Genomic DNA, 22,016 nt, shown 5'->3' on the forward strand with positions numbered 1-22,016 from the left:
AAATTATTTCACTATTAAAAGATACATTTGTATGGGGTTTTGTGGTTGTTTTTAAATGGCCACACCCATGGCATATGGAAGGTCCCAAGCCAGGGATTGAATCTGAGTGGCAGCTGTCCTTGAACCCCCTGCTCCAGGCCAGGGATCAAACCCATGCCTCCCCAAGGCACTGCAGTAGAATTCTTTTTCTTTTCTCTTTTCCTTTCTTCCTTCCTTTTCTTCCTTGCCTTTTTAGGGCTGCACCCATGGATATGGAAGTTCACAGGCTAAGGGACAAATCAGGGCTACAGTTGCCAGCCTACACCACAGCAACACGGGACCCAAGCTGCATCTGCGACCTACACCACAGCTCATGGCAACACTGGAACCTTAACCCACTAAGAAAGGCCAGGGATCAAAACCTCACCTTCATGGATACTAGTTGGGTTTGTTACCACTGAGCCACGACACGAATTCCCACAACTTATTTTTTAAAAAGCATATTTCTCCAAAAATAATTCAAAAGAAAACAAGTATGATATTCCACAAATACTAACATTCCCTGCCCATCTGGGTTCAGATCAATCATTTAATATTTATCAATAACATAGTGAGTTTTTATGATACCTTGAGATCTTGCTTGTGGCAAGAAGTTCAGATTCCTTCCCATAGAAATCAGACTGAAGCTGCTTTAGATTTTCCTGATTTTTTTCATAGGCATTTTGTAACACTGATATTTTCTCTTTCTCTGCTGCAAGTTCCTGTGCTGCTTGTGTTGACTGCTGCTGTAGTTTATTCTCAAGTTCTATCTGAAACATACAAGTTATTTAAAACAGTATGCATACAAAAATCCAGTTACAAATACAGAATGAAATCCAATAACTAAGATTCCTGAGAACAAACTAAAGTTATGTCTTAAAATTCTACTGTAATAAAGAGTATCTTACTTAGAAATACAAAATTAAAGAATTACAAAATCTGACAAGTCCCAATTAAAAAAAGAATTAAGTAAAGAAAAAAATATTTTCACTGGTAAGTGTCAAGTACCAAGGTCTCAGGAGACTGAGAGTAACAACTACTTTCCGATGGAAGATAGAGTGCTATGCATGCTTTAGAAGATGCTGAAAGTTAAGGTTGAACTAGAGGAATTTTCTGCATGAAAGAATTTCAAAGCCATTACTGAGCTCAAGTGTATTGTTTCTGCTCCCTAAAATTCAAGAATGACCCAAGAAATTTCTAAGGGCATGTTCATTAACATCAAGGCAGAAAAAGAAATGAAAATCCTGCAAAGGTCCAACTCCTCTAAACTTGTTTTCAGTCTTTAAGAAGATTCAAGAGATGTGCACAAATTATGATGTAATTAGAAGATATGTATGTATAGTATGAGAAGAAGCACTTGGCTTTTAAAATAAACTTACTACTTCCATGAACCTGCTGTTGAATTTATCAGCAACCTTTTTGTTCCACAATCCAATATTCATGTTCTTGTCCACATCTTACTGAACATTCCAGCAGTCCTTAAAATAGCTGATGATGGTCCCTGCTAGAAACATTTCTTGAACCTGGTTTCCAAAACATCTTGTGTTTTAGGTTAACCTATTACCTCACTGGTTATTCTTCCTTCCTAAAATCTCTTACTACTGCCTTTGATCGCTCTGTAGTACAAGACCCCAGGGTTCCATCCCTAGGCTGCTTTTATTCTATAAACAGTCTCTCTTTAGAATATCCTAACTAGACTCATAGCTTTAAGTACTTTATTTACAGTTGACTTCTGAATTTAAGTCTCTAGCTCCAACCTCTGCCTGAACTTTGAGCTCATTATATCAAAGGACTTCCCAGACATCTTCCCTTGATTGACTGATAGATATCTACCTCAAGCAGAATTCTTGACTCCTGACAACAATCCTCCTCCTCAAAAAGCTACTATTTCCCCCAATAAATATGGCCATCCATCCACCTTCACAAGCCAGAAACCTAGAGTTATTCCTGACTCTTCTTTCCAGCATCTCTCACCATCCAATCTATCAGCAAGCCCTGATGATTTAACTTCCAAAAGACACTTCCAAATCATTCACTTGTAACACTTTAGTTCATGCCATCATCATGGACTTTCTGGACTACTGCAATAGTTTTTCAGTGCCCTCCTTGCTTGCTCCTTTATCTCCCTTCAGTCATATCCCATCATTTTCTGCTCAAAATTTCCTAATTGATTCTAATTGTCCTTCAAAGAAAATATATCATTCTGTTATAATCTACAAGTTTGCATGTTTATGCTTTGTCTGCTTCGCTGAGCTCAGCTCATATTACTCTTCCTCTCTCCTACTATACTTGTTTTTAGAAACTACCATGCTTGCTGTAGCCAAAGATCTCTGTACTTGTTCTCCTGAGCACTGTATGTATGGCTCGTGTATTTCATGTACCAGCTCAAACCTCTTCAGAGAAGCTTCTTTGATCACCCAGCCTTTTAGCAGGGCTAAATCCATCACTGTCTTTTGTGAAGCCTCTTCCCCCCTCAAGAAGGTGTAAATCCATGAGAACAGGTTACTTGTATGCTCACAGCCACATCTCCAACACCCAGAAATGTGCCCATGGCATAAAATACATACCTAGTAATATTTCTTGAATGAATGAATGACAAATAGATGGGAAGTGGACAAATAGAGCCCAAAACTCCACTAAGAGGATCTTATAATAGTCCATATAAGACAAAACCTGGACAAAGATTATGGAAGTTGGGAAATAAGAAAAGGAGATAGAGGAGTCCCACTGTGGTGCTGTGGGTGAAGCAATCTCGCATGGCTACAGCTGTGGCATAGGCTGCAGCTGCAGCTCAGATTCAGTGCCTGGCCCAGCAACGTCTGAGTGCCATGGGTGCAGCCAAAAAAAATAAATAAAAAGAGATAGGTGCAACTGAGTTAGGAAGCAGATTGCTGGGAGATGGTGGGGAAGGGGATGCCTAAGGGGGGGAAGGGCATTGATCACCCATACATTATCAGATAATACCCCATATCCCCTCCAATGATTCTTCATTATGACATTATTTTTCATGTTGAAGACTATACTGCATTTTTTTTTTTTGGTAGACTACTACTTTAACATCACCCCCCACAAATCCAGATTTCTTTCTCTTTATTCACCAAAGTACTCTACAAAGTCTTAACAATGATCATCATTGCCCTCTGGGGCTTATATTTGGACCTTCATTTTATCAACTCCAAATGACAGGCTCATTCATTGATTCATCCATTCATTCTTTTTAAATCACTGATAGCTTATTTGTTAGAAAACACAGTTCTCTGATTTTGGAAATTCAAATTTATTAGTGGGTAGGTTAAAAAAAACAACAGGTCAATGTAACAGTTTGATAATTATTTTAATGGAATTAAATCCAACATTCCAAAGGAGAATACAGGAGGGTCCGTCATTTGCAATTTACCCTTCACACAGTGATCAGTTTTTGTACTAAAACAGGTCTGATCACATTTCCCCCTTCTTAAAAACCTTTAACCTTCCAATATCAAGTATTTAATGTAGAAACAGTTATCCATCTACTCTGATCTTACTTCACCCAATTCTGTAGCCTTATCTCCCCTCACTTCTCCACTTACCATGTATTCCAATAGCGAACCTCCTATAATGACATCTTTTTAAGTTTCAAAAACTTTGCTAGTATTGCTTCCTCCTTGAAATATCTGCTTTCTTCATTTATTTAGGGCAGAACCCATGGCATATAGAAGTTCCCAGGCTAGGGGACAATTCGGAGCTGAGGCTGCCAGCCTACACCACAGGCATGGCAACACCAGATTCAAGCCGCATCTGTGCCACAGCTTCTGGCAATGCTGGATCCTTAACCCACTGAGCAGGGCCAGGGATCAAACCCGAATTCTCATGGGTACTGGTCAGGTGCGTTACCACTTAGCCACAATGGGAACTCCTTCTTCCTTTTTTTTAACTTTTCAAAATTATAATCATCTTTAAAGATCCAGTTGAAATGCCAGCTCCTCTAAAAAGCCAGCCAAAACTTCTACTGAGCTCTATTTTTTTCTCTTTTTTATTACAATTTTCTTTGTCCTTACATACCAGCTTCCTCATTAAATTATAAGCTACTTAAGAATAGGGGCCATATCCTATTCAATCTGTATTCCCACATTAGGTTTCAAATAAAGTTGCTGTAGGAACCGATAACTTACAGCCGTGCTGGATCCTTGTTCAGTGGTTCCCAAACAATCACATTAAAAAAAAGGAAGTATATGCATGTGTGTCTTATATATAGTGTATGTACACATACACATCTATACCCTAAACTTTATCCCTGTTTTTCCTATTTCCCTGTGGCCCACTAATAAGTTTCCACAGACCATCACTGTGTGGTTTGCCGTGCGCACTGACAGTCTTGGATCACAGCTTGCCTACTTCCATATACTATCCCACAACTATTTTGTTTGCAACATGACACTGGCAGAGTAGACAACAACTCTATGACCCCATTATATTAATTCAGAAAGATGAATCACTTCCCTGTGACCATAAACCTAATAATACGTATAACATGAAATTTAAATTCAGATCTGCCTGACTCTAAAATTTACCTTCTTTCCAGGATATTATGCTGCTCCTCAATAAAGCCAAACTACTCTTGCCTCTCAATGATTCTCTAGTTACTCCAAATTCCAAAACTAATTTAGAGACTGGATATCCACCCAGCACTCCCTCAGGGTTAAAAATTGTGTCCCTTTTTCTGGCATCCATGCACTAGCATAAGTGAACTACTTACTGTGAATGAATGTCTCCAAAATGCACGTTTAAGCCTAGATCCCCAATGTAATGGTATGTAGAAGTGGATCTTTGGGAGATCATTAGATGATGGGGGTGGAATCCTTGTGAATGGGATTAGTGCCCTTCTAAGAAGGAATGAGATAACTGTTCTCAGTCATATCAGGATACAGCTGTCTACAAGCCAGAGTGGACCCTCATCAGACACTAGCTATGCCAAGTACCTTTATTCTAAGTTTCCCAGTCTCCAGAACTCTGAGAAATCAATGCTTATTGTTTTAAGCCACCTAGTCTATGGTATATTTGTTTTAACAGACCCATGTAAGACAACTACTGATAACAACACTTCCTCTAAATCTCATAATTCTTAAGGTGGTATCTAGTAAAGCCATGCAAAGTAGAAGAAATATACATTAACCATAAATCTGGAAGAAATCTTGTTGTAGCTAGTAATTTAAAAAAAAGAAAATGTGCTAATAGTTGTTAAGACTTTTTACTTATTAAATCAGGTGCTATAAAAATGATCTAAGGAATACTTTAATATGAGACTAATGGATTTCTTTGGTTTGTTTGTTTTTGTCTTTTTCTAGCACTGCACCCAAGGCATATTGAGGTTCCCAGACTAGGGGTCTAATTGGAGCTGCAACTGCCAGCCTATGCCACAGCCACAGCCATGCCAGATCTGAGCCTCGTCTACAACCTACACCATAGCTCACCACAACTGCCAGATCCTTAACCCACTGAGCAAGGCCAGGGATCGAACTTGAAACCTCATGGTTCCTAGTCAGATTCTTTAACCCCTGAGCCACAATGGGAACTCTTGAGGCTAATGGATTTTGAAAAAACAAATGAACTCAAGATATCAAATCATAAACCAAAATACATATTGTGATAATTATATCCTGACTTCTGATTACATATGATAACACACAAAAAAAGAATAAAGGGTCATTAGAAAATTACTCTTTTGTAAAGCAGCCATAATAATGGTTGTAAAACAGAGGTCCACATAAAAGAATGTATTTGTGGGGTTATTTTTTTTCCTCTAGTAATATGACAAGCCAGCTCTTAATGCTATGAAGTATTTGGTTCTACATATTAAGGATTTTATATCTCCCTTCTCCCTGCATGAATTAACATAGAACAACCATGAGGAAAACCTCATTTTGTTCAAACACTAAGTTCATTCCACTTTTATCAACTCTTGGTCTGGACAAATATTAAAACATATTTAAGAATGAACAACAGATGCTTAATAATAACTTATCATAGGTTTGGAAATAAAAACCATTATGATTTAACTTAAAAGTATCAAACAATTATAACCATATGAAACCTACATTATATACGTTATAGTAGATATAAATATATCTCACATTGTGATTTTTTATCTTGATTATTTCCCTTAATAAGGATAATTTATTGCTAAATTCCTTTAAAATTTTCTAATACACTAGAGATGTTTATACATTTTTCTCAATGTTGTTGTATCTTATTTTACAAAAAGTTTTGTCTATCAAACAAATGATTAGTGTTATAAGAATTATCGAACAACATGATTACAGTGAATGGAAATCCAGACTTAGTCAATCATAGAAGTACAGTTGTGTATTTTAACTTCAAAAAATTTGAGCATGTATAAATTTTTCTTTGTTGCACCTCATCAGTGTTAATTATCATGTTACTATTTTCAATGCACAATTTTGCTTCCCATAAAAAGAAAACAAATATCACTATCTTCCCATAAAAAGAAAACAAATATCACTACCTTTTAATCTCTCCTTGGAGTGCTTCAATTTGCTTTTTCTTCTGTTCAGTCAGTTGCTTTAACTCATTTCTGTTACCCTGAAGTCGTTGTTCTTCTTTTTCCTTTTGTTTTAAACTCTTCTGGGCCTGCATTAGTTGTCCCTGCATTGAATTGCACTCCAATTTCAACTGATGAGAAGTCTAAAAGAAAATAAAAATCTGTTTAGCATTCTTTTATCCATTCACCCTACTTCAAGCTAAGCACTACTCTAAGTAGAAACTACTGGGTCTGATGGCCATAAACAATCCACTAGTAAACCACAAAAGAAAAATCCCTGTCCTCACAGAGCTTTCATGACTGACACTATACACTATTAGATGGCATGCTGAATTAATCTTCAATATTTGTTTAATCCTCCTTTCCTTTTTAACTTATATATTTGGATAGAGCTTGGAAATGGACTATTCCTTTACATCATAACATAGGGAAAAACAGCATTCATCTCTAGATTGCTGAAATGTCTACTGCCTTTCAAGGATATGCAAATGCTACCTGAGCCTGTTAGCCACCATCAGAAAGGATAGCTTCATATTAACTGCAATAAAACCAAAATAATTTTGGCAAATATGTTTAGTATTTGATGAAACTAAACTATACCGCACACAATTTGTCATTTAGAGATCTGAGGAATATTTTGTTAATACCTTCTTTTTACAATCTACTAGGATATAGTTCTGTTCAAAATTAGACATCATATAGAAGCTAAGAGAGGTTCCTCTGTGGCCAAGGAGAACTACACATTCTCCGACATTTCTAGCTAAGGTCATGTTTCATGTTTTATGCATATTTCACTATGAACATAATTTGAGCAATTTGACCGTATTCTGAGTAACTTTTGAAAAAAATTCAGTGCTTCAGCTTATCTCCAACACAAAGGGAAATATTTTGTGCAAAGCAGGAATCAGGTAGTGTAACAATAATGATTAACAAGTACCACTGGTTATGATAACCAATGACAAAGTAATAGCTAACATTTGACCATTTATTTTGTTAAGCTGGTTTTCTAAGCACTTTGAAATATATTAACCAATTTATTTCTCAAAATAATTCTATAGTGAACATTCTCTTATTAGCCTTATCTTCTACTGAGAAAACTGGAACACAGAGAGATCAAGTTGTCAGCCTAAGACAAGGCAAGACAGCACAGCTATTAAGTGGCACAACCAGGATATAAATCTGGACAATCTGGATTCAGAACTTATACACTAAACCACCATAATTTTGCCAGTTACATGTTGGCATCTAAAACACAGGTGTCTTCTTTCAAGCAACAACCAGAACACAACACTACAGATGTGTCAGGACCAGGTTTCACTACTTTATCAAATCAGATCTCTAGAAAGCTACATGCCTGGACTCTGGCTGCTGGAGGTATGCCTTCAGAAAAAATAGCAACATATTACTATACTCGCTTAATGTATATTATACTCTTGCTTCTTTTGATGGAGAACAACAGAAGTATTAACCACAGAAAATCTTTTTTTTTTTTTTTTTTTGTCTTTTTAGGGCCGCACTTGTGGCACATGGAGATTCCCAGGCTAGGGGTCAAATCGGAGCTGTAAATGCCTGTCTCCACCACAGCTACAGCAACAGCAGATCCAAGCTGTATCTGCAACCTACACCACAGCTCATGGCAACGCTGGATCCTTAACCCACGAAGCGAGGCCAGGGATCAAACCTGCATCCTCATAGACACTAGTCGGGTTTGTTAACCATTGAGCCATGACAGGAACGCCAACAAATCTCTTCATTGTTAAACAACCATTATCAAATATATTAATATCAATGTCCATGAAATTGCCCTTAAAATTTCATTTCTATGGAAAGCCTATCAAGCCTTTTTTTTATCCATAGTAGTCTGCCTTAATCTAAATTATCTAATTATAACTCTATAGTTAAATTACTCAATTTTCCATCTTTAATTAACTACTTTTATTTTAGGCCTCTTATCAAAAACTAGGTTAAATCTTTTTAGTAGTGGGTAGAACACAAATGAAATAAACCTTCTTTTGACCTAATTATCACTGAAAATATTTTGAAAATATAAATACCTTATTATGCTATAACATATTTTGTTACAGAAAAAGAAAATCTTAGCTCCTCTTTTTCAAGTGAGTTTTTCAGTTCATTCTGTTCCTTATGTGCGCATTCTATCTGTACTTCAAGGTGATGCTTTAAATCTTTGCAGGTTTTCTCCTAAAAAAATGGAAACTATATTATGCCGAAAATATCTGTAGTAAAATAAGACTTTTGGTTTACAAGCTTATAAGGTCCTTAGAAGGAAATAAACCAGAATTGCTGATCATTGAAGATGGGACAAAATAATCCCATTTCATTAATAAAAACAGGCAAGTATTATAGCAGTAAGGAAGGAGGAACAGGAAAAGGCTAAGTGTTTCAATCATCAACCAAGAGTCACAATAAATAATTTAGATAGTATTTGGGCAAGATTTTAGAAAACTTTGGTTTGGAAGCCACATTTTTTGTCACAGAATTAATTAAATTAAATAACTTATGTGGTTGTGGATATGGTTTGGTTTTTTTGATCACATCTGTGGTGTGCAAAAGTTCTCTGGCCAGGGATCAAACCCATGCACACCACGGCAATGACCCAAGCCACAGCAATGACAATGCTGGATCCTTAACTCCCTGACCCAAGCCACAGCAATGACAATGCTGGATCCTTAACTCCCTGAGCCACCAGGTAATTCCAAATTATGCTATTTTAAACGTAGAATAATATGCTTCAAAAAAAAGGAAGCAAGGAAATTCTTAAAAAGAAAGTGTTGAAATGATAAATAAAAATAATCACATATACTTTAAGAGGGAATGTGTACAGATAGATGTTTTCTCCAAACAGAAAGGAACATAAAAGTAACATGAAAATCTTTTTTTTAGGAGTTTCCATTGTGGCTTGGCAGAAATGAATCCAACTAGTAACCATGACGGTACGGGTTTGATCCCTGGCCTTTGCCTCACCCAGTGGGTTAAGGATCTGGCATTGCCATGAGCTGTTGTGTAGGTCACAGATGCAGCTCAGATCCCACATTGCTGTGGCTGTGTTGTAGGCCTGCAGCTGTGGCTCCAATCCAACCCCTCCTGTGGGAATTTTCACATGCCATGGGTGTGGCCCTATAAAGCAAAAAAGAAAATGTCAAATATGAATTAGGCAGAAGAATCAGTACATTTTAAATATTATCACTTCTGCTTAAAAAAAAAAGTAAATACAAACAACTAACCATATCTAATATAGCAGCTTTTCCCTTCTGACTTTCCTTTTCAAATTCACTTCTGGAGTTCTTCAAAGAATCAGAAACTTTTGATAATTCCTCTTTTGCTCCAGAAAGCTCTGTTACTAGAGTTTCTTTCTCCATCTTCACTTTGTGTAGTTCTGTCACTGCTGCTTGAATTTTGTTATTCAATTCTTCCTGCTGCATTTTTGCATTTTGACTTAAATTTTCTATTTTCTTGTTTAAGGATTTTTTTTTCCTTCTTCTTGCTTGGTAAGCACTTGCTTAATATTTTCAAGTGCTTCAGATTTCTTCTGTAGATCCAACTTTGTACTGGATATGCTATTTAAGAAAAAATTTAATAATGCATAATTTATCACCTCTAATTTACCATTCAAAATAAATTATTACTTTTTTAAACTTTTTTGTATCCTTAAGAAGTAAAAATAATAATTTAATGTATCAAGCCAGTACCACCTCACACCAGTCAGAATGGCCATCATTAGTAAGTCTACAAATAGCAAAGGCTGGAGAGGGTGTGGAGAAAAGGGCACCTTCCTACACTGTTGGTGAGAATGTAAATTGGTACAACCACCATGGAGGTTCAATAATATGGAGATTCCTCAGAAAACTAAATACAGAACTACCATATGACCCAGCAGTCCTATTCCTGGCCATATATCGAGACAAAACTTTCATTCAAAAAGATAAATGCACTCCCATGTTCACTGCAGCACTATTCACAATAGCCATGACATGGAAACAACTTAAATGTCCATCTACAGATTAATGGATTAAGAAGATATGGTACATATATACAATGGAATACTACTCAGCCATAAAAATGAATGAAGTAATGCCATTTGTAGCAACACATATGGAACAAGAGATTCTCATACCAAGTGAAATTAAGAAAAAAGAGGAAGACAAATACCCTATTTCATTTAAACGCAGAATCTGAAATACGGCACAGGAGTTCCCACTGTGGCGCAATGGAATTGGTAGGATGCAGGTTCAATCCTTGGCCCAGCACAGTGGGTTAAAGGATCCAGCATTGGTGCAGCTGAGGCATAGGTCTCAGCTGCAGCTTAAATCTGATCTCTGGCCCAGGAGCTCCATGGGCAGCCTCTCCCCCCTCAAAAAAATGGCACAAAATGAACCTATCTACAAAAGAGTAACAGACTCCCAGACTTACAGATTTGTGGTTGCCAAGGGGAAATGGGACAGACTGGGAGTTTGAGGTTAGTAGAAGCAAACTATTACATTTAGAATGGATAAGCAATGAGGTCCTATTGTATAACACAGGAACTATATCAAGTCTCAGGGAACTATATCTTGGAAGATAATATAAGAAAAGTAATATGTATATATGTGTGTGTGTGTATGTATATATACATGTATATGACTGGGTCACTTTTCTGTACAGCAGAAGTTGGTACAACATTATAAATTAACTGTAATTTTTTTTTAAAAAAAGCAAAAAAAATTTAGTCAAAAAATAATAAAACCACACAACCAAAAAAATGCCGTAGAACATCTGTTCTGACTATTTAACAGATAAAGAAGATTTACCTCAAGTAAATAAATTAGTGGTAAAGTCAAGACCATCTAACGCCCCTGACTTAATCCCCAAAGAAAACTGTGCATAGAGCAAACCTAGCCTACGACAGCCAGAAAAGTTTTCCCTGTACTCTAAAGAACCTATTAGCCCCTGAACATACAGAAATTTGCCTCCTTCCTTGAAAACATAAAACACATTATATCTTTGAAACGACTTAAACTTCAAAACACATAAGGTAAGTAGGAAAAAAATAGAAGAATATCTCATTTCAGATAGAGGAAGGACAAAAGATTTATTGTAATCTTAGAACCTAGCAGATTATGTAAGAGATTTGTTATTATTTGCCCCTTAAAAAAATGCTTTCTGTAGCTAAATCAGTAAAAATTTATAAGAATAAGGAAATGCACATATTGCTGTAAGAGTTAAAGACTTCTCTTTTCATAAAATGAATACAATTATGTTTATATGCATATCAAAGGAAAAGCACATATTAAAGATCAACAAGTTTCTAAAGAGAAAATAAAACCAGATGCAAAGTAGTATTTCTAGAATGTATCCTCTTTCTAGTGTATTTTACCATCAATGTACTTACTATAAATTGAACAATATGTTAAAGAGAGATTATTAAAAGCTATATCAGCCACATAATTGAAGTTAGGTATTAATACAATACCAGAGCTGCACATATACCTTGAAAATTTCGAACTTTTAGTCCCAGAAACTTACTTTTACTTTCTAAAAAGTAGCTAGAAAAGTGAACTACATTCATAGGATCCTGTACCGCACTGATTTTTAAAGGTCTAAACAGAAAAGTCATTGTACTAATTATTACTTTACCATTTTAATATAATTAAAATCCATGTCAAGCAACCTTGAAATTAGGACTTGATATATTTATTCACTATGCTATTTAACTTTCCCACAAATAATTATTATAAAATCATATGACTATGTGAATCAAAGACAGCAATAGAAATAAAGGCCTTCATAGTGACTGCAAAACTTAGCTGTTTTTTTAAAGTCACTTAGTAATAAAAAAACAAAACAAATCAAAATGAAAAAAAAAAAACCACACATGATCTGGGAAACCTTAACACTCCGTTCTCAGAAACTGATAGAAATGACCAGAAGGGAAAAAATGGCAAGGATATGGAAGATTAGAACAATATTATCAACTACCTCAACCTAATTGATATTTATGGAATACTTTACCCAACAACACATATGTGTACCCATGGAAAATTAACCAAGATAAGCCATATACTGGGCCCTAAATAAAACAGTTTGAAAAGTCTGAGTATGTTCTCTGACCTCAGTGGAATTAAATGAGAAACCAGTAACAGTAAGATATCTACAAGAATCCCAAATATTTGACAAGTAAACAAAATACTTCTAACTAACCATGATCAAAGAAGAAAACACAAAAGATATTTGAAAATATATTAAACTGCAGAGGAATGAAAATATAAGATGGAAGTTGGTGGGCTTGAATAGCATCAGTGGCCCTTGAGAAAGGTGGGCCCTGTGCCCTGTTATGTGGGCTGAGCCTTTCAACCAAGGTTGAGGGTTTAGTCAAACTCTAGATATGTTTACCTAGCTTGCCTTTCTTAGGTAGTACTCTAGAAAGGCAGGACCCAACATAGGAAATGTTCGCATAAAGTATAAAGGGAAAAAACAAAAAAACAAACAAAAAAAACCTTAGTAGAAGTGGAAAGAACCACTGATCCCATAAGTGTCCTTGGGAAAGAGAACAAGAAGCAACTCAGAGGTCACCTTCAAAGACACATGACTGGCTTCCAGAGGTGACAACCAAGTTAGTGGGTGATACAAAGGATCAGGTGTACTCTCCAAACGTCAGCACTGGAAACTATGATGTTATCAGTGAGAAGAAATGCCATTTGCACCTGTATATCCTCAAATTCACAGTATCAGGACCCAATGTACTAGATATGAGAACAAAAAAATTTTGTCATCCCTCCCAAAACAAGGATGCAACCATGAAGGTGTAAAACAACTTAATTATTGATGGGTTTTATTTCATTTCTCTGAAAGGTAACTTTCCCACGCACCCAACTTCCATCTTTACTACTGAGAGTCAAAAATCTTCATGCTCTTGCCACAGATCAAGTCCGTCAACACAGTCGGAATGGAATATTTGGCATTTAAAGACAAAGTCTGCTGAAATGTGACTGGTAACAAGCCCTCCTATTTAACCATATTATATGGATTTATTTTTATTCATGTTAATATAAGCAGTTTATAGAATCAAGTAAATCCTTAAAGATGTGATGATAAAATTGAAATCTTAAAAATATGTTAATTCTTAGTTTACAATGCTCCCCCTTAAGTCATTAAGCTTATGTTTCTTTCTCCACTTCAACTTGTTTACTCAATTCTGTAGCTCTAAGCTCTAAATCTGTGTTCAGTTGTCTTTGCTGTTGTAGATCCTGCAAAGCTTGCTCCTTGCTTGCTTTAACTTCAAGTGAATCAGCTTCCAATTTCTATTGAAGAAATATAATAACAACTTTAATGTCAATTATCTACTATAACATTATACCACTTTTGTTTACATTCAAACTGGTGTTGACATAACACACAAAAATAGCCAAAAATATCTGTTATAATAAAAAATACACTCTGAAGCTTTCACTGAATAAAGCTGCCATTTATCATGGAATATTTAAGAAAACCTAGCAGCAGGCTTCCTATAGGAGAAGCAGTCACTGAGTTTTTAATTTTCAAAATTAACTCTAAGAGAAAAACTTAAAATAATTATATTTGTTACCTGCGTAAAATTTATTAACTAAAGTCCGAAAAAACTAAGTAACAGGTTCACACATGGGCCCACTTAAAATATGTACTCCTTTATAATCACAGTTAATAATACTGAGATAATTAGAACTATTCACAACTAAAATGCAGTTGTCATGTCATCCTTCTCATTAACACCTATTGACCCTAAACATAAAACCAATTAAACTTCTGATTTTGCTTCTTCAATCTCTTCATCTAGAGATCATTGTTCTTCACAGTGTGATTTTTGTGTCATTCATGTAGATATAACTGTGGGTACTTTTACAAATTCACAAAAGTCAGGAGTTCCCTAATGGCTCAGCAGATTAAGGATCCGGCATTGTCACTGCTGCAGCTCAGGTTGCTGCGGTGGTGCAAGTTTGATCCCTGGCTGAGGCCCTTCCACATTCCATAGGTGAAGCCAAAAAAAAGTCAAACTGTTAAGTACATAGTTCAAAAATCTATGAGCAAGGCATTTTCTTGTATAGCAGTAAAAAATTTTGTGCCCTAAATATTTTATAAGCCAATCTAGGTACCTGTAGTTCTTACTCAATGCTTATATTTGACACTCAATGTAACTATGTTAATTCTACGTAACAGATGGAATACGTCCTAAAACAATGATTAGAAAAAATATCTAATATCCAATGTTGTGATAGGTTACAATAAATATTATTGGTTCTAAATAACTATTTTTAAAAGATACTTAAATAGACTTCTCATGAGACGGCTTCATCTAAAAAATTAGTTTTTTGTTTTTTTCAACCATTATGTCGAGTAATTTGTCATGCCATGTTATTGACCATAAAGAAAATAAAAAAAGGAATGCAGAGAAGATCTGAAAATGTAATTTTCTTCTTCCACGTTATACTGATGTGGATGTGGATGTATACAAATTCAAAGCCCAGGATTCTACAGTTGTACAGAAGTGCTTTATCTGACAGTGGAGGTATAACTTATATATATAGTAACTTGAGAAATTTTTAACTTACAGCAGTTTTAATTTAAAGGACAAGGGACTCAGGTCAAATCCTTCTCTCATATGTGTAGCCACTTAATCTCTTTAGCTCCAAACTTTCATCTGGAGTTGTATTAAAGAAAGAAGTTTACCATAGTGTAAATTATAATAAATTTAAATGATATTAAATTAGAAACAAAACCCAAAGAGTATAAATGTAAAGTTTAAAATAGGAAGAAATATGCCATCCCTGAATATTATACTGGAATAAAGAGGGAAAGAGACAGGAATGATATAGCAAAACAAAAAATAAGTTCCTCATAATTACAGAGTAGATCCCTGGTTGGCTGTCTCTTTGAAATATTTACACATACCATGGAACCAGTATATATGTTAACTGCTATTTGCAAAAGCCCTCCTTTAACAAAGAAGTTAAAAGTAAAGATGGAATTCAAAAATCAAACAAGAAAAAGCACAGGTAATTTTTTTTGGTTCCCAGGCTAGGGGTCAAATCAGAGCTATAGCCTACACCTAGCAATGTCACAGCCTACAGCAACATCAAATCCAAGCCAAATCTGCAACCTACGCCACAGCTCATGGCAACGCCAGATCCTTAACCCACTGAGCAAGGCCAGGGATTGAACCTGAAACTTCATAGTTCCTAGTTGGACTCATTTCTGCTGCGCCACGATGGGAACTCCATTTATATATTTATTTATTTATTTATTTATTTATTTAATTTATTTTTGTCTCTTTGCTATTTCTTGGGCAGCTCCCGTGGCATATGGAGGTTCCCACGCTAGGGGTCTGATCGGAGCTGTAGCTGCTGGCCTACGTACGCCAGAGCCACAGCAGCATGGAATCCGAGCTGCATCTGCGACCTACACCACAACTCATGGCAACGCCGGATCCTTAACCCACTGAGCAAGGGCAGGGACCGAACCCGCAACCTCTTGGTTCCTCGTCGGATTTGTTAACCCCTGCACCATGATGAGAAATCTTTCTTTTTTTTTAATTTTTAAAACTTTTACATCACAGCTTAACCTTTGTTTGAAAGTTTGAAATCTTAGATTCCATCTGAGTCATCAATTACATTGCTACAGGAACAGAAAATATGGCGAAATTCAGTTTCTTTTATACAAACCCTAATTTGACCTTCTAATTCTTCAGTTTTCTGTTCTAAAGAGAGATGTTTCTCTTTATATTCTTTAAGATGACTTTTCACCTGACTGCCATATTCTTGCTTATCCTGCAAATGTGTAGTGACCTGAGCCAGTTGAGTAGTGACTTTATTCAACTCCTTTTAGAAAAGTAAAATTAAAGATAACTTCAGTAAGGATTACTTTACTCTAGTTCCCAAATGATCGGTTAAAGTAAAATAGAAAATTCTAATTTTATTGAAGAAACTACTTTGAGTAAGACAATAGATAAGTCTATCAAAGGTTAAATTTACCCACCAATATAAAGGACCTGAACTGAAGTTATACACAGCCTGAGATACTAAGTTTACATACCTAACAGCTCAATTAACTTTCTCAAGGAAGAGTTACTTTAGGAGCCAAAAGATACAGTAGAATATTAAATAAGCTAACAGTAAAATAACACTGTCACAAATAAATATTATCAATGTTCAAGGCAGCATTTTTTAATAATTTATTAATTATAATGATAACATAATGTTCATTTGGAATATCTAGTTGCACAGGGAAAACAAAACAAAAAAAAATACTAGGAAATCCACTACCCATAGATAATCACTATTAATATTTTGATAAATTTCTTTCTAGTCTTCTCTGTATGCTAGCCTCTATTTTCTGATTTGTATGTTTAAAATAACAGGTCTTGCTTTACATAGTGTTTTATTGTAACCTTTGTTTTTCCATAACAATGCATCATGAACCTGACATTATTTTCTAAAATATCATTATACATCACTACATAAATTTCCGTTTTATTGATACAGACCATTTTTTAGCCAAAGTCTTATTTTACAGTCTTAGGTTGCTACAAAACTTTCTGCAGAGATGCAAAGTATGATTATTCCTTAGGGTAAAGGACTAAAGGTGAGCTAAAGAATAAGAAAAATCCGATACGGGAGGACAAGATGGCGGAGGAGTAGGGGGACACGCTCGCCCTCTCACACAAACACAACAAAAAAAGCACATCTACAGAAGAAATGACTCACACAGAACAGCAACCAATCGCTGGCAGAGGAACCTAAACTCCAATAACGGCAAGAAGTTCGTGAAATTATTGGGCAGAACGGGAGAAAAGAGGAGAGTGAGAGAAGGTGAATCCGAGTGGGATGGGCGCTCCCGAAAGGGAACTGCGGAGGAGAAAGGGATCCCGCACCCTGGAAAGTCACCTACACGGGGGAAAGATCAAACGAACTGGAGGAATCTCCAGATGCAGAGAAGAGTGTAGCAGTCAGTAAGTTGGAGTACGGAAAAACCCATCAAGAACCCAACGGACCATCTGAACTACGGGCAAAGTCACCAAAAATTGAGACGCCTGGTTGGGGGCTGGGCACCGAGACCTCGCCTCTGAAGGTTAGTCCCCGAGAGGAGGCCGGGGACGCCTGGGTGGGGGCTGGGTACCAAGACCTTGGCTCCAGAGATTAGTCCCCGGGCTAGGGGGCGGGGCAGAGCGGAAACTGCTTGGGAGGTCTCTAAACCATTTGAAGGGGCAGAGACTGCCTGGGAGACTAGAAAACAAAGCTGTCGCAGAGGAAGGGAGCAATACTCTAAGGGCGGGGAAGTGGAAAGCCGCCTCAGAGGGAACCTGGGAGAAGAGCCTGGTCTGCACCCGTGCTGGGGAGGGGAGAGAAGAAGGGGTGGGTCCCCATAGAATACCCCCCACACCACAGCAAGCTTACAGGTCCGCTAGCTAGCAGAAAGCTGCGCTTCCCAGTGCATCCCCCCCGCCCCCACCACCCCCTATGCTCTCGCTGGACCTGGGGCAACCTGCCATCCAGGAGGGCTGGTCTCAACAATTGCCTGAAGCCTACCACCACAGGGGCTGTCCCTGCACAGGCCTGCTTGCCCTTTGGAGGGGCTACACTTCTGCAGAGCAGCACCAAACACCACCAGCACCCTAGAAAAGGCCTGCAGCCCAGAAAAGCTAGAACAAGCCTAGCCAGACTGTGAATAGATCGGCCTAATTCTCTGACGGTTTTTCTGAGACGGGCTGCCCCGGGGAGGAGCCTCTTGGGTCTCCAAGGGCCTTGCTACCCGCCCAGGCCCCCAGGGGGTGCTGAGAGCTAGTGGACCCGCTGCATAGGACTGCCAGCTCCAGGCAGGACCCCCTGCAGCCCAGAAAAGCTGCAACAAGCCTGGCCGAGTTGGGAAAAGATCTCAGACGGTTTTTCTGAGTCGGGCTGCCCTGGGGAGGAGCCTCTTGGGTCTCCAAGGGCCCTGCTACCCGCCCAAGCCCCCAGGGGGTGCTGAGACCTAGTGGACCAGCTGCATAGGACTGCCAGCTCCAGGCAGCACCCCCTGCAGCACAGAAAAGCTGCAACAAGCCTGGCCGAGTTGGGAAAAGATCTCAGACGGTTTTTCTGAGTCGGGCTGCCCTGGGGAGGAGCCTCTTGGGTCTCCAAGGGCCCTGCTACCCGCCCAAGCTCCCAGGGGATGCCCCACTCCCGTGAAATAACTGCTCAGCACCACCAGCCCCCTGGAAGGGCCCCTGCGGCCCAGAAAAGCTGCAACAAGCTCAGCCAGACTGTGAAAAGATTCACCTACATTCTCAGGCTGTCCTTCTGAGTTGGGCTGCCCTAGGGAAGAGCCTCTCAGGTTCTCAGTGACCCAGATAGCTTCTCCAGCCCCCAGGGGGTGATGCACCCCTGAAGAGCAGCTGCCCAACACCGCCAACTCCCTGCAAGAACCCCACAGCCTAAAAACACCAGAGCAAGCTCTGCATGACCAAGTGAAATCTGCTACCATCGTGGGGTGGACCTCCCAGTCCTGTCTGCCCTCAGGAAGTCCTCCATTGCTTCAAAGAAACACTGTTAGCCCCATCAACACTCCAGAAAAGCCACACTGCCTTAAAAAAGATTGACCAACAACGCCAGCCCTCAGGAAATATTCCACGGTAGTGACAAGGCAAACACTACCCGATCACGGAGAGTACAACTCCAAAAGGAGAAAGAAAACAACAAGCAAGATGAAGAAGCTGAGAAACCACCCCCAGTCAAACCAACAGGAGAACTCACCTCAAACAGTCAACAATGAAACAGATCTCTGCAGTCTGACAGACCTGGAGTTCAAAAGAGAAATAGGGAAAATACTGAAGGAATTAAGAGAAGATATGAACAGTAACGCAGATACCCTCAGAAAGGAACTAGAAAATATAAGGAGGAGCCAAGAGAAACTAGAACATTCATTTGCAGAGACGCAAACTGAACTAACGGCAGTAAAAACCAGAATGAATAATGCAGAACAACACATCAGTGATATGGAAGATAGAATAATGGAAATCACTCAATCTGGTCAGCAGAGAGAAAACCGAATCAAAAAACTGGAAAGCAATATAAGAGACCTATGGGATAATATAAAGCGGGCCAATCTACGCATAATAGGAATTCCAGAAGGAGTAGAAAATGATAAGGGAATGGAAAATATATTTGAAGAAATTATCGATGGAAACTTCCCAAATCTAAAGGATACTGGGTTCAAGATACAAGAAGCACAGAGGGCCCCAAACAAACTGAACCCAAACAGACCCACACCAACACACATCATAATAAAAATGGCAAAAGTTAGTGATAAAGAGAGGATCCTAAAGGCAGCAAGAGAAAAACAGAATGTTACCTACAAGGGAACCCCCATAAGAATATCAGCTGATTTCTCTACAGAAACACTACAGGCCAGGAGGGAATGGCAAGAGATATTTAAAGTGCTACAAGGAAAACATATGCAACCTAGAATACTTTATCCAGCAAGAATATCATTTAAAATAGAAGGGGAAATAAAAATTTTTCCCAACAAACAAAAACTTAAAGAATACAGCAACACAAAACCCAGGTTAAAGGAAATTTTGAAAGAGCTTCTCTAAACCAAAAAGGAAGGAAAGGGAAGAAAAAAGAAAAGAAAAAAAAAAGAAGAAGAAGAAGAGGAAGAACTAGGACTGAGGAAATTGCAATCAGAGAGCAGTCACTCAAATAAGCCAGCATACAGATTTAATCATGAACATACTTCAAACAAAATAAAATTAAAAAGAAAAAAATAAAAGAGTCATCAAAACCACAAAATGTGGGCAAGGGATGTTAGGAGGTAAATAACCCTTTTTGTTTGTATGTATGTCTCTCTTCTTAATTTTTAATATAGTAATGAAGTGTTTGAACTTACAGGACCATCAGGGTAAAACACACAATTATGGGAAGGGGTTAGCATACTTAAAAAACAGGGCAACCACAAGCCAAAACCAAATATTGCATTTACAAAAAATGAAAAAAAAAATACACTCAAGCAGATAATAACAGGAGACCATCCAACAAAAAAAAAAAAAAAAAAAAAAAAAGAAAGGAAGAATGGAGAACCATAGAATCAACTGGAACACGAGGTTCAAATGGCAATAAATAATCATCTATCAATTATCACCTTAAATGTCAATGGACTGAATGCCCCAATCAAAAGACACAGAGTGGCTGAGTGGATAAAAAGGCAAAAACCTTCAATATGCTGCCTACAAGAAACTCACCTTAGGACAAAAGATACATATAGATTGAAAGTGAAAGGGTGGGGAAAAGTATTTCACGTCAATAGACATGACAGAAAAGTAGGAGTCGCAACGCTCATATCAGACAAAATAGACTTTAAAACAAAAGACATAAAGAAAGACAAAGAAGGACACTACTTAATGATTAAGGGATCCATCCAAGAAGAGGATGTTACTATCATCAACACATATGCCCCAAACATAGGAGCACCCAGATACATACAACAAATATTAACAGACATAAAGGGAGATATTGATGAGAATACAATCATAGTAGGAGACCTAAACACCCCCCTCACATCAATGGACAGATCCTCTAGACAGAAAACCAATAAAGCAACAGAGATCCTAAAGGAAACAATAGAAAAGTTAGACTTCATTGATATCTTCAGGACACTACATCCAAAAAAATCAGAATACACATTCTTTTCAAATGCTCATGGAACATTCTCAAGAATCGATCACATATTGGGACATAAAGCGAATCTCAATAAATTTAGGAGCATAGAAATTATCTCAAGTATCTTCTCTGACCACAATGCCATGAACTTAGAAATCAACCATGGGAAAAGCAAAGAGAAAAAACCTACTCCATGGACACTAAACAACATGCTACTTAAAAACCAATGGGTCAATGAAGAAATCAAGAAGGAAATCAAAAACTACCTTGAAACAAATGATAATGAAGACACAACCTCTCAAAATCTATGGGATGCTGCGAAAGCAGTGCTCAGAGGGAAATTTATAGCAATACAGGCCTTTCTCAAAAAAGAAGAAAGATCCCAAATGGACAACTTAACCCTCCACCTAAACGAATTAGAAAAAGAAGAACAAAAAAGTCCTAAAGTCAGCAGAAGGAAGGAAATTCTAAAGATCAATGAAGAAATCAATAAAATAGAGATTCAAAAAACAATAGAGAAAATTAATAAAACCAAGAGCTGGTTCTTTGAAACGGTGAACAAAATTGACAAACCCCTGGCCAGACTCACTAAAAAGAGGAGAGAAAGAACCCAAATAAACAAAATTATAAATGAAAAAGGAGAAATCACAACGGATACTGCAGAAATACAAAAAACCATAAGAGAATACTATGAACAACTATATGGCAACAAGTTTGACAATCTGGAAGAAATGGACAATTTTCTAGAATCTGACAGCCTGCCAAAACTGAATCAAGAAGAAACAGACCAACTGAACAGA

At 37.6% G+C, this 22,016-nt stretch overlaps 1 protein-coding gene across 10 annotated transcripts in view; it reads right to left on the bottom strand.

The window, feature by feature from the left end:
- The window catches only part of LOC146398877 (uncharacterized), a 112,624-nt gene that overhangs the window by 55,077 nt on the left and 35,531 nt on the right, over positions 1 to 22,016 (bottom strand). For 7 of the 10 annotated variants that reach the window (XR_014817562.1, XM_084979456.1, XM_084979454.1 and 4 more), the window contains exons 2-5: positions 9,799 to 10,131; positions 8,611 to 8,755; positions 6,521 to 6,699; positions 607 to 788 (exon numbers count right to left, since the gene is read on the bottom strand). The gene's annotated coding sequence lies outside the window, so the exon portion shown is untranslated. The remainder of the gene's footprint in view (positions 1 to 606; positions 789 to 6,520; positions 6,700 to 8,610; positions 8,756 to 9,798; positions 10,132 to 22,016) is intronic. The other 3 variants (XR_014817561.1, XM_084979457.1, XR_014817563.1) reach the window with 2 other exon arrangements.

The sequence above is a fragment of the Sus scrofa genome, chromosome 10 (assembly GCF_054392235.1).
Source record: "Sus scrofa isolate SSC_HxYL_T2T_F1_AM1 chromosome 10, Sscrofa_HxYL_maternal_Yorkshire_Landrace_v2.0, whole genome shotgun sequence".
In the NCBI taxonomy this organism is placed as follows: Eukaryota; Metazoa; Chordata; class Mammalia; order Artiodactyla; family Suidae; genus Sus; species Sus scrofa.